The following is a 13,344-nucleotide window of genomic DNA, read 5'->3' on the forward strand; positions in this document are numbered from 1 at the left end:
TTAAAATTGAATGATATACCTGTGCTCCCCTACTTTGTGCTGGTGAATCACAGTAACTCATAAAACATAAAGATAACTGAGGTCATGATATGTGAAAAAGCACAAGGAGCATTCACACTTTTACAAGGCGCTTTAAAAGTCTCCATATTTAAGGATTTTTGCATATTTAAACACAAATGACCGAACTTTTCACATATACCAATAATTGCCATCCCTGCAGCTCATTTGATTGAAACTTAGATATTTCTACTCCCTTTGCATTATGTTAAAGAGCTCCAATATGATATGAATTGATTTACAGTTGAAGCAAATACATTGGAGGAGGAGTGGAGGCACTTATGCATAAGTATGGAGAGCACGCTCAAAAGGCAATCGAATGATTCACAAATCATAAAATTTCATTTTTTATGTTGTCAATATGCTAGATGCTGCTGTATATTTCCACATGGTCCCCAGTGCCCTGCTAAAATGTGCTCAGCCTCGACTTGCATTTGCAATTTAAATGCAGTTAAAAGCCAAGAATGTATTTAGTGGTAAACAATAGGTAGAGTAAATAGGCCGAGCAGCAAAGTCTTCTCATGAGAGCCTTCCTGTGTGTCTAAACCTGCTCAGCTTTCTCAAGAGTCTAAGCTTCAGTTTGGAGCGTTTCCTTCTTACCAGATGAAGCTGTTTCATCCGTGATACTACGTTGAAGGCGAACAACTGTCCAAGAAGTCCACATGGATTCATGTTCAGAGGCAAGCAAGTAACCACATGTCTTACAGTCGTACACAGAGATTTTCACACAGATCCCAGATGCAAAGGAGCTGGAGTTTCTCACAGACCAGGCTTCTGCCTATCTCAGTTCTGCTCGAATCGTGAAAACTTTATAGATCAAAAGCATCTGATCTGGGATAAAGTAGTTCTAATTCAATCTCATTTCCTCGTAAAGAAATTGTGTCTGTCTTCGAAAATGATCTCTACCATTTTGGACTTATTCAATTCAAGCTTCAATTCTAACAAAATATCAAAACATATTGTATTTTAGAGATTTGTTTTGCATTCGTTTATAATACCAAATTAACTCCCGAAATTATCTTACTTATGTAAATTTACTTCTTTTAATCTTTTTGATCCTTTTCATCATATGTATGCGAAACCACAGACATTTGATGAGTGATTAATAGAGTTGATTTTGCCAGAAAAAAATCTAAAATGATGAAAAAAACAAAAGATTTTCACCTGATGCTTTATTACTCACACACTCATATATTTCCAGCCATTTCTAGCTAATGGAAACTGTAAGTCCACTCTCTGAAAAAAGTATATTACATAGGTTCAATATATATATATATATATATATATATATATATATATATATATATATATATATATATATATATATTTCTCTAATACAGGAACATAAGCTTAAAAGTGAAAAAGAATGTCCATGTACTGAACAGTATGTGCAGTTATAACTTTTTCAGGTCTCTTTGTGCATGAATCTGTGGCATAAAAGCGGTGAGACAATGGCCCTCCTGAGGTGTTAATGAAGCCCAGGTTACTTTAATAGCCGCTTATCTACATTATTGGCTCTGGTCTCTTTCTCCTTGACAAAACTCCATAGATTCTCTGTGGGGTTCGGGTCAGGTCAGTTTGCTGACCTAAGCATAGTGATACCCAGTCATTAAAGTAACCATTGGTACTTTTGGCAGTGTGGGAAGGTGTCAAGTTGTGTTGAAAATTAAATCGCTCTCTCCAATAGGTTTGTCAGGAGAGGAAAGAACAACGTGCTCTAAAATGTTTTGGAAGGAACCAGTGGCAACTTCTGTCTTCAGAAAACACAGTGGATCAACAGCAGCACATGATCGGCCCCCTCACATCACAAAATTATCAGTTGACCTCAGTCAACTTGGAGCATGTGCCTCTCATCTCTTCTTCCAATTCTGCTAAATTAAAAATAAGATGCAAAATTTACTGTCAATTGAAAATAGAAACTTTAGGCCAATGAGCAACTGGTGACACATAAAGGCTCAGCAGTTGACTGCACCTACAAATGCAGCATCAGACGAATGCCCTTTAAAAGAACCTGAGGTGTGAATGAAAACTGGGCCTGAATAAAAATCCTGCACAATATTAAATTTAAACAAAAATGTAACTGCATCCTGTTCAGTTGATTTTATCGTCATACCAAACTTGCCTGGCATACGCATACCACTATGTGAGTAATAAATCTATATTTGGGATATTACAAACAAAATTCAAATAAAGTGCAACTTTCACTGTAGCAGAAGATGATGCCTTTAGTATAAGATATTTGCCATAAGGATACTTTATGCTTTGGGACTCCTCAATTTCAAAAGTTGTCATTCCACCATCATCCTTTCCTACAGCAAAACAGAAGCTCAACGCAGCAAGCTCGCACAAAAACATACCTACAATTTCTGAATGTGGTTATCAAAAATGCATAAGTGAAAAGAGACAAAAAATAAATTCACCAGTTTGCCTCCCCAGAGGTTTCTAGGTTCAGAATGAAGAAAGGTCAGACAAGTCAAAGTCTAAACTTAAATTTCAGTGAAAGAACTAAAAGCCTGATAAAGTCAAATTTACGATGTGAAGTGTAGAATAAAGTTTTGTTCAAACGTAATTAGATGAATGATTTCAATACAATTAAGCAACATCTTGTTCGTACTCACTGATGTGCTTAAAGTAACTTAATAATTTTGTTTTGTCTTATTTGGAAAATAGTTCAGTCTTTTCTAATATATAACAAACACCACATGCTAATTACTGTCCCCAAAGCTGCTCTTTTGTATTGACACGTATACACATGTATCTTGAAAAATATTTTTCATGGGTGCAAAGGTGACAAATAAACAGCATTTTGTTAAACAATCTGTTACATCTAAGGAGCATTTATGCACCTTATTCTCAAGAAATGTCTACTATGTATAAAAGTTCACTCTGACCAATTTTTAAGAGCTCTACCATTTTTGAAGATAGAAAATATTAATTCTCCAACCACAATTATTCTAACAGAAATGCTTATTGTTGGCCACAAAAAGTGTGTTTTATTTTCAGCTTGCAATGGAAATGGCTTTTGAGCCACTGTGTGCAATTTGTTACCCTTTTTAAAAAACAAAAAATCAACAGTGAATTAAAACTCAGGCAATTAATTTAAAAAAATTATTTTCATTTTGTATATTTTAAATCACAGTACTTAGAAGAAATGTTTCAAATGCAACAATAGTAGCAAAAAAAGTAGCAAGAGAATGAGTGGATGTAAATAGTAGTTTAATTACCAGCAAAACAGTGTAACAGCAAAAATAAGCAAGATTTTTTTTTTATTATCCTTCACTGTGACTAGATAAGCATCAGAATAATGATGATTACAAATATACAACAACAAAAAAAGTAATTTCAAGTTGAGCAAATGGAAGAAACCCAGTTTAATGTGTGTTTTTTTTTTATCTACAGAAGAGTAAGAAAATATCCTTTTCTGGCTAACTCAAATCCTCTGACAAACCGCAGTGCTAATGTTTCTCAACTTTAACATAAATGACTCAATGAATTGGTCTCCCGCTCCCTAAGAGAACAAGGGGAATCTGTCACTAAAGCAAGAATAGATCCAAAAAATTACACTGCTGGTTCGAAACATGACACAGCAGTCCTTACAATAAAAGAACTTGTTGACTCACGCAGACGAGGCGGAGCCGGGCAGTGTTGTTGGAGACAGAGGATAAGGGGCTTGTCTGTAGATAGAAGAGGCGTCAGACAAACATAGACAGGTCATTTCCCATCCATGCAGGGGGCCAGAGTTGTGGACTCAGCAATCTTGGATTCAGATGATGATGACAGCTATGGATGCACCCGGTTGGCTCCTCTGCAAGGCCATTCTTCCTCATCAGCCTCTCAGAGGGAGAGTTCAGCCGAGTCAGCACAGCATAGATGAAAGTGTTGCTGTGTGGCCTCCTCTTGCTGCCTCTTTTTTTTTTCCCTCTTTCATTCTCCTTTGTGAAGCAAGCCATTGTGTGCACACAGGAGAAAATCGGAATGGTACAAAAATAAAAAGACAGAAGAAGAATAACAGAACAGGAAGTCTATTGCGGTGGAAGTCATCCCTATTCTATCTGTCTCAGTGTTTTGCAGCTCCTGTTGCAAGAGGGTCCCTGGCATTAGATTGCATTTCCAATTTTCTTCCAACCAATATTTTCAAGAAACGCTGGTCACAGCATGAGGCAGTAATGGAATTCAAATGACAATGAACCACACAGAGTATTTCTGTGGTTGCACTTATGAATTCACGTCTCAACCTGTGCAGTCAATCACATTTACTCCACAAAAGCTCTTTCCTTAGAGCTCTCCAGTCAAGCCTGTTTGATTAAAGAAAGCTTTTAAAGGCTTAATTTAGTTCAGTTTAAATAGGATAAACCTGAATAAATTTTTTTCTGAATATTAATTTTGTTGATAGCTTTGACAAGGAGACTTTTCCCACCGGTGGCAATTCGAGCATAAATTGCCGCTGGAGGGATTCTGAAAACCAAGACTCCCCTTTGTGTTCTTCCAGCTAAAGATTTCACTAATCACAAAGTGTGGCATATGTGATTCAAAATCAACGTGAAATAATTTAGTTCACGTTTGACCAAAATAGATATTGCAATGTTCATGCTAGTCGTACACTAAGGTGGTCCTGATGCCTTTGGATTCAGTACAACAAATGTGTCATAAATTACTCTGTTTTTTTTAAGAATGTCTGTTGTGTTTAGAAAGTTTTTTTTTTTTTTTCAACTTTGACCAGTCCAAGTAATTCAGATTTTGAAGAACATTTGATCAAAAATGGAAATAGGCCTTTTCTGAAGCTGAGAAGCTAAAAATTCGGCACCCTCTTTATCATCACTACCCTTATTAGTCATTAATTCAACATTTCTGTTCCTCTGGTATTTTTTTCTGCTGTGTACCCAACATTGTTGCTACACAGAACATGTTAAAAAATTCTGGAGAATCTTTACCTTGACTGTTGATTACATCAGAACAAAGGGCAGCAACTAAATTACCTTTCTTACTTTTACACTAGTGCAAACATATGTCCAGGATTTCCTTCATAACATTGGCACATAGTAATAGCTTGGACTTGTATCACAAGAAAAAGTCACATAATGACATCATCTGGACATCATCTTTATTATTGAATTAATTTAAATTTTTTTTTAGCAAAACCATCATTCATCATGGCCTGTTTCCATTGCTCCGATCTGATTATTGTGTTTGTTTCATTTGATGGTGTTTTGTCAGCTGAGATCTCTCCTAACAGAAAGACTAGACCTAGAAGCACTCCTGTCGGAGGTGAATAATGTTGGCTCAGTATTGACTGAGCTTGTCACATCCTTTGATGTCTCACGTTAAAGCGTTTTTTTTTTTTGACTAAAGGTATTTGTAAAGATGTGTCACTCACTGAGTGTTTCCACTCCCCAGGTCCTGGTGGCGGACCTTCTTTTGACAGGAAGAATCAACCCATTATCTTTTTACTTTTATTGATAGGATGCTGGAGGAGAGCTAAATGGAGGTTAGCCAATCATACCTATTAAGGTCAAGCACATAAATATACACTTCTCTGACATGCTGATAGGCAGTGCATGGGGCCAGATTTTATTCCCAACTGGTCTCACATGGGGATCAAAGCATTTCACTCTCTGATTGATCTAGTCTTATTGAGAAAACGAGTCTTTTGATGTCAGGAGACAAAGATGAGCACAGCTCAGGGAGAATATTTGGCAGTGTACACGAGTGAGTGGAAAACCCCATTTATAAAAGTTGACAGTCTGCCATTGTACTGAGATCTGTGATGAGTCAAGTTCACTGCAGGGTGCCCCGCTCTGCTTATTGAAGAAGCTGATATACAATTTAACCTTGCTCTTAGATTTTTCTAATTTTATTCCATTTCTAATTACCACCCTCACAATTTTTTTTTTTTTTTAAAGATTGAAAAATGCAGCGGCTAAAAGATGAAAATTCTACACTACACAACCACTTTGCATTTTGGAATAATAAACTTGGTTCATACTTCTAGATTTGTCCCTTATTATATTCACAAGCATTAGAACAAGAAACATTTCAATTTAAATGTTTACTTTACATAAATTACCCAATCTTCAATGAAAAAAATGATTTTTTACAATTCATATTTTTTAATGTATTGTGGTCTATCTAACCTGTCAAACAAAACAAAAAATCAAGAAACACTGCAGCCACTTGCAATCTGACTCTCATTCTCATTCTGAAGCTGCAACTTGGTAGATAGAGGTGGATGGAGTGGCGCTTGAACCAGCACCGATTACAGGACAAATTTCTGCCACCAGCACAACCATTGTAATGTATCACCCATAAATATGTGTAATATTATTATTAGTATCTGATATGTTTTGTTTCAACTGGTTTAGTCTTGTAATTTAACGCAACAGCAAATGGGTTTGTACTTTTTTTTTTTTTTTGCTACCAGAAACCGCCAGTAGGTGGACTAGAGGCTTACACTCTGTGGTTTACACAACAACAAAAAGAGTAGAAGAAGTAGCCGTAGCTGGCCGCAGCATAGGTTGTGCTAAGCTATTTCATTTTGAGAAAAAAAAAGAAAGCATGTTATGTGATAAACGCTCATAAATCCCAGTCATGATTAATGGAAGCGGAGATAAGTGATCTGACCCTTGCAGTTAGATCTGTTTCCGCTGTGATTTTCTCTGGTGAGTGATAAACATTTGCAAACTGAAATGAAGCTAATGCTAACTAGCGTCACTGCTGTGTATATTCCAACAGGCGGGGGGAAATAAAACCAACGGAGAAATGTGTAACTTTTGAAACATAGAAAGGTTTTCACTGTAATTCGCTGATTTTTGTTTTGTACAAATTTATAGTGGTCATGGAAAGTGTGGTAACTATAGTTTGTGCTTATTATCCTCCTTTTTGAACCCAGATTTACTTAAACAACATTTGTCTCACAACAAAATTTGTCTGCATTCTTGTTTAGTTACACATATTGGTCATAGTTTTACTGCAGATTATCTTGCTGCTATATGGCTGCATTGGTAACTTTTGTGCAATCTATATCTTTCCTGAGATCTATTATTAAGTTTCTGCTTGACAAAACATCCTGGAACCATCTGTAAATTTTTCATGACTCAAACTTTCAAATAACTTTACAAAGTGTGTCAGGCATTTCAAGACCTCCAGAGATTGTCTTGTGAGGATTCTGGATGTAATATTTTCTGCTAATAGATTTTTTTTTTCTCTTTCACCTCAACAGCTCTGCTTTAATATTGGACAATAAAGCTACTTGTTTCCAGTATTTTCTTGTACATTGGTTCTGTTCCGAAAGCATGGTGTTTCTCTTGTTGCTCAATAACTACCTGGTGTTTGTGGTTATAGGAACCCACTGGCAGTTTTCTGTATAAAGCCCAAAGAACGTAATTAGATTTTATGTTTACGATGCCATGTTGGAGGTTTGTATCGAGACTAATTAAACTAAATTAGTGCATAATGTTACATGGAAAAATGTTTTTAACAGAAAACATCTAGACAATATTCCAGCAAAGCTCTTCAAAGGTAATTGCCCTATAGGGTCTCTCTACATAGATGGTTTCCCTGATTTTGTCTAGACCAGTGCTTTTCCAAGTGTGAGTTGTAACCCACATAGAGGGTGCCATATATCTTAATAGGGACCAAGTCTATACCAGAGACAAAATGGACAAATTTCCAATACCTAAAGCTATGATGAGTAGGGTGCATTCACACCAACTCTGTTTGACCAACTCCAGTTTGTTTACCGAATTGAAACAATGCTGCTTCAATTGGGGTGGTGTGAATGCAAAATAAAAACACGCTCTAATACTGACCAAAAAAAAAAAAAAAGGGAAAAAAAGCAAACTCTGATCTCCCTAAAAATATAGGCCTCAGTTTGGTTGAAGTAAACTTAGGTGTGGTTCCAGTCTATATGTGAATGCCAAACAGTCTAGAAATTTCTCCAAAAGCAGGAAGCAGTGCAGGACATTCTGATTAAATGCAGCTAAAATAAATAGGTGAGTCTGTTGCTAATGGGAGAAATGGATAGTGATCTTTTAATAAAGATAAAAGTATAACCTCTAAAAGTTGATGGCACTTAATTTTTGTTTACGTTTTGTGAAGAAGGAAGTTGTGCTGAGTATCTTAAGAGCTTTTTTGTGCCGTTTTCTTCAGTGGTTCTTGGTGCCACCACAAATGAGGAGTTAAGCAGGTTTTTTTGTAGTGCTTAGTTCATTTGACCTAGCCCAGTGTGAATTTGAACCACACCAGTTGAAAATGTGACAAATATTGCAATTTTGAAACAATTGAGCCAAGTCTACTGGACTATAGGAAGACTGAAGGTCTGATCTGAAAAGATTCCAATTAAGCTGCTTGTGCAAGCAGTTTGAGACAAAGAGTCTTTCAAAGTTGTACTGGGACAGTATTCCTCCATCTGAGTCCAAGTGTAGCAGGAACTTTGCATAAGAATCCATTAGAGATTTGGGAATTTCACTAAATGCATTCAGAGGCGTGCAAGCATATTTTTATTGCTTTGATTCTATTTCATTTTGCATATTTAAATTACTTACAGTTTCTATTGGCTTTCTAGCTTTTTGTTGAACTGTTCTGTAAAAGCATTTCTGAAAACAAAATTAGGAAATGGAAGCAGAGACACACCTGTTCACATGAGTTTTTGGACATTTGTTTTGGGTCTCTTTTTTTTTTAAATAATTTCCAGAAAGTTTTTCGCCCTTAACTTGACTTCACGATCTCTGATAAAGAATAAATAAAGACAAATAACTTTCTGACTTTAACAGATGGCCCATTGTCTCCAGAACCCCCTTCCTGTCCCAGTTGCATGTTACAGTATAGGCAGATGGCAGGGGACAAAGTTCCATCAAGCAGAAAATGATACAAGGTATTCCACATAGTAGCTACAAACAGATGTTTTGCACTGTTGTCACCAGCAATGACCTCCTCATGCACATTATCATTAGATGCCCGCTCTTCTGACTGTGGTTGCCATCTTGAATTAGTGATGGCCGAGTGTGCACAGGGCCTTCCTGTCTCCCTGTCATCTCTATGGAGACTTAGGAAGCGTATCTCGCCCACAGCTTGTGCCCACATTTCACATCTACTCAGCTTCATGCCACACCATTCCTGTAGGCTGCCACAGAGAACTATTCAGCACATGAAGCCAGGCAGACTTAATAAACATGATCAACCCTCTCATTCCTCTTTATTTAGAGATTTAAAAGTCCTCTGTTGCTCTAAGTACGACAGCGGGGGAAGCTATTTTCCTCAATATGACATTTTAAATTGAGGTGCAAGTGCAGGCCACCATATTTGTAATTCAAATTTCAGAGGATTGCACAGAACATTTCTTAAGCTGCTAACTGGCATGCTGCAAAAGTCAAGTAATGGGAAACTGAGTGGCTTTTTTTCTCCCCCTCTGCTAGTGTGTTCACTGTTGAAGACTGTTGGAACCAATAAGATCATGGTTTGGTTCTAAATTTAGATACTTAACAAAGCTTTTAAGTTTAATGAAATGAAGGTGGTGTTTCTAAGATATAAGGCATATCTATTGGATACATACATGGACACATGGCATGTGGGAACCTAACGAAAGCAGGAAACGTAATAAAGGCTTGTTTTATGCTATCTATTGAGGTGTACTGGTTAGGACTATTGTAAACGAATATTTTAGTAATCGAGTAACCTATCGATTATTCTTGCGATGAATCAGGTAATCGAATAAAAATATTAGAATTGCAAACACTTGAATTACAAATTTTAGGACGTGTTAAAAGCTGAGACCCTTTTTTTCTTGTTAACACAATTATTTCCAGATCTCTTTTCTACCAGTCAAGCAGCGTTTTTAGTTAATTTAAAATATTGCATGTTTAGTTTATTGTTGAAAATGAAGAACAACTACTTTTGCATTATTATAAAATGATACAATCCAATACTTTGTGTTCCACAAGTACTTTATTGTGTGCATTCATAGCTGTATTCAAGCATGTTAATGGAAACTTGAGTGGATAGAAGAAGTGAGTTTGCAGGAAATAAAAAAACAAACAGTTGTAACCACAGCTGGTATTCATCTGCTGGGTTTTATCAAGACAAAAGTCAGCACAGCAATCTACCAGGAAAAGCACTTCATGCTTCCCTCTGCTGACAAGCTTTATGGAGATGCTATCATAGCAGGACTTGGCTCCTGCTCACAAGGCCAAAAGCACCAATATCTGGTTTATTATGCTATCACTGTGCTTGATTGGCCAGAAAACTGGCTAGCTATAATATGTGGAAGGATTTATCAGAAACTCTTGCCCAACAGTTCAAATCCTTAATACTTCAGCAGTATCACAGCATGATCTCCATGCAATTCAGCATTGTTTTAGTCAATCATGCAAAATAAGCCCTGACAAAGTATGTTGTGCATATACTGTACAGTACATGAACATACTTTGCAGTAGTCTGACAGTTCTGTGCTAAAAATGTTTCTCCTTTCATCAGTCCGATGTAATGATCTGCATTTCCAATACGCACATTTTTGGGTTTTCATGAGCCGTGAGCCATCATCAAAATTAACATTTTGTTTTTGTGATTATTATTATTTATTTTTATGTTTTTTTTGTGTACTTACAATATATTTACTGGCACTACCATGACCTTATTGGCTGCATTGGCTTGTTATTTTGATACAAGACAAAATGCAATCAGTTGAAATAGGGAACATTTTAAAACCACAAGAAAACACGATGATACACAAATTTAAATTTTTATGATTGCTTATCTCAACAGTTAGTCGAAAGGACGTAGGTAAAATTACTCTACTTTTACTTACAAACCTGTGAAAAGCTTTTATCAAAATGTTTTCTTGATTCAAATTGTTTTCAGTTATTTAAATTTACGTACGCCGAAAAAAAACAAAACAAGACACAAACAAGCAAATTATCATTTTGACAGGAGCTGTGCGATGAAAGTCAAATGAAGAGAAGATTGATGCACAGATGACACCAGTCATACCTTACGTATATATTCATCATGACATTTAGCTCCGCTCAGTTGGAAAACTTCCTCACTTCTGTTCACGTCAAGGAATTTTCCCTTATTCCCTTTGGAGAGTTTACCTTGTTTGACATTTAAAGTCAGCTCAGTGCAGAACACCAGGTGAAAAAGGCCTATTGGGGGTGTGAGTGGGTGAACTGTGCAGGGAGGGGAACTTCAGTGCGTGCCATAGCAGTTATGATTATGCAACTGCTTGCAAAATAAATGATATAATACCTGCAACATATTTGAAATTACAGCTTGTGTGACTGGGAAAAAAAAGAAATGATTGTAGAGGACACACTGTAGGATGAAGAAATGACAGTGAAGGACAAGTGCTATATTTTACTGTTACCTCTAAGAGAACAAAACGGGCGAAAGCAACAGGAAAACAAGCAGTTTTATTCAGCAAAATACTCATTGATAAGCCACCATTCACAGCTGCAACAGGCAGACTGCAAGCAAACCCATTATTCAAGGCTGACATCTTTTTGTATGCAATTTTTCATTATCACCCCTCACGCTATCGTGTCATCTTTTCCTTGCCAGATCACGTCATCTTATCATCCTGAGCCTCTGTGAGCTGTTTCTGCAGCCCAGCCTTGCTAGCGCAGCTTGAGTGGATATCTCAAACTTTCCTTATTAAAACCCAAACAGAGGTGAGCCCAAAGGATGACAGACCTGTCAGAGCAGCTGGGTTTGTTCATCATCACACTCACACATTGAGCAAATAAGTGTCAGTGGACTTTAAATGAGTTGTTAACAAAGACATTTTTGTTTGGGGTTCAGGGTGTGCTTATGTTTTTTGCATTTGCTTTTATTTGAGATCACTATCTTTTACCTGTTTTTTTTTTTTCCAAATTATTATTTATTGATATTTATATATATTTATTATTTATTTATCACCATTTAGTTTTAGAATATGGAATGCATCTGTTGGCTTCTGTTTATCAGTTTATTTTTTTTATTAAATTCCAGATTTTCTGGTGGGCACTACCTACACTACTGTGGATATTATTTTAATTGATATATTTACTTTTTTACAAATACATTTACATATGTGTTTACATGATATGCGAGTTCTGTAAATATAAAACAGAAATCTGGCAGCAATTCTCCTTGAAACTATATCTTATTACCGAATCAACCGTTGCTGATGTAATTTGATGCATTCTGATGTATCCTCCTGTTCACCTCTGTTAATTTTTTATAGTTGGTCTGTTTTGCTGAACTCCTTTGCTTAGGTTTTCATCCAGCTGTGCTGCATTCTCCTGATTAATTTCACCTGGTTCAGGAGTTATAAGCCAGCCGGTTGCATTTCGTCCTTGTCAGATCCTTCTGTTTCCATTCAGTTTTTCCTACCATGACTCATTGCCTGACCTCCTAACACCGTTGATTTTTCTGTTATCATATGGTATTGTCATCATCCGTAAATGTTAGATTTTTCATATGTCTTAAGTTTTCTTGCCTGCTCTTGAATCCTACTCAAAATCTGACATTGTAATTATTATTGATACATCTACAGTTTTCCTTATTGGGTACGCAGCCAGTCGGGAACAAGGAAAATGAATGCTGCTTCTGGATTGTGCCTCGGCATTTCAGCTCCTCAAGCTGAACGTCTATTTTAGAATATTGTAGATATGCTCATTCCAGAAATGTGCAAATTTTCCCAAATATGTTGGAGTTATGTTTTACAGAAAAAATCATAATCTGCAAATAGGTGAAACCTGAAACACTGAACTGCAAAAAGACGAGTCAGTGAGAAGGCTTAAAAATTAAGAAAACATAGCACTACACCAAAATCACACCAACAGCTATATTTAGCTTTTCACTTGCTCCACGCCTCTGTTTGTGCTGTCTATAGCTGTCCGAACACTGTCTGTAACTGCCTGCAGCAGAAACAGCACAATCCTCAGGACTTTTTTCTTTTTTCCAGCTGTTTTCCTTCTCCTGTCTCTTTTTTGTGTGTGTGGGCACTTACACATGTGCATACATATGTGTACCAGACAGGAGCATGGTCATTATCCGTGGGGAAGTTGTGCGATAGCAGTGAAGCATGATGAGTGGGAGGTGTATGATGCTGGCGTGCCACATCCATTCTTCTGGCTTTCCAGATGACTTTGGCCCCGAAGCCAAAGTCTCAATACTGGACATCTCAGAGTCATGGGGCAGAGGGTCACAGTGAGATGAGATCTCTACTTCTTCACTGAGGCAAATGACCCTCCTCCCTTTCCTCTCACACACACACACACACACACACACACACACACACACACACACACACAC

At 36.9% G+C, this 13,344-nt stretch overlaps 1 long non-coding RNA gene across 1 annotated transcript in view; it reads left to right on the top strand.

The window, feature by feature from the left end:
* Positions 1–6,559: 6,559 nt before the first annotated feature.
* LOC106951905 (uncharacterized) overlaps positions 6,560–13,344 on the top strand; it is a 14,792-nt gene continuing 8,007 nt past the window's right edge. Inside the window, exons 1-3 of the long non-coding RNA XR_001425885.1 lie at positions 6,560–6,713; positions 8,826–8,926; positions 11,608–11,717. This is a non-coding gene — a long non-coding RNA (uncharacterized LOC106951905). The remainder of the gene's footprint in view (positions 6,714–8,825; positions 8,927–11,607; positions 11,718–13,344) is intronic.

The sequence above is a fragment of the Poecilia latipinna genome, unplaced genomic scaffold (assembly GCF_001443285.1).
Source record: "Poecilia latipinna isolate Pla-1442-1.1 unplaced genomic scaffold, P_latipinna-1.0 Scaffold479, whole genome shotgun sequence".
NCBI classification, from domain to species: domain Eukaryota; kingdom Metazoa; phylum Chordata; class Actinopteri; order Cyprinodontiformes; family Poeciliidae; genus Poecilia; species Poecilia latipinna.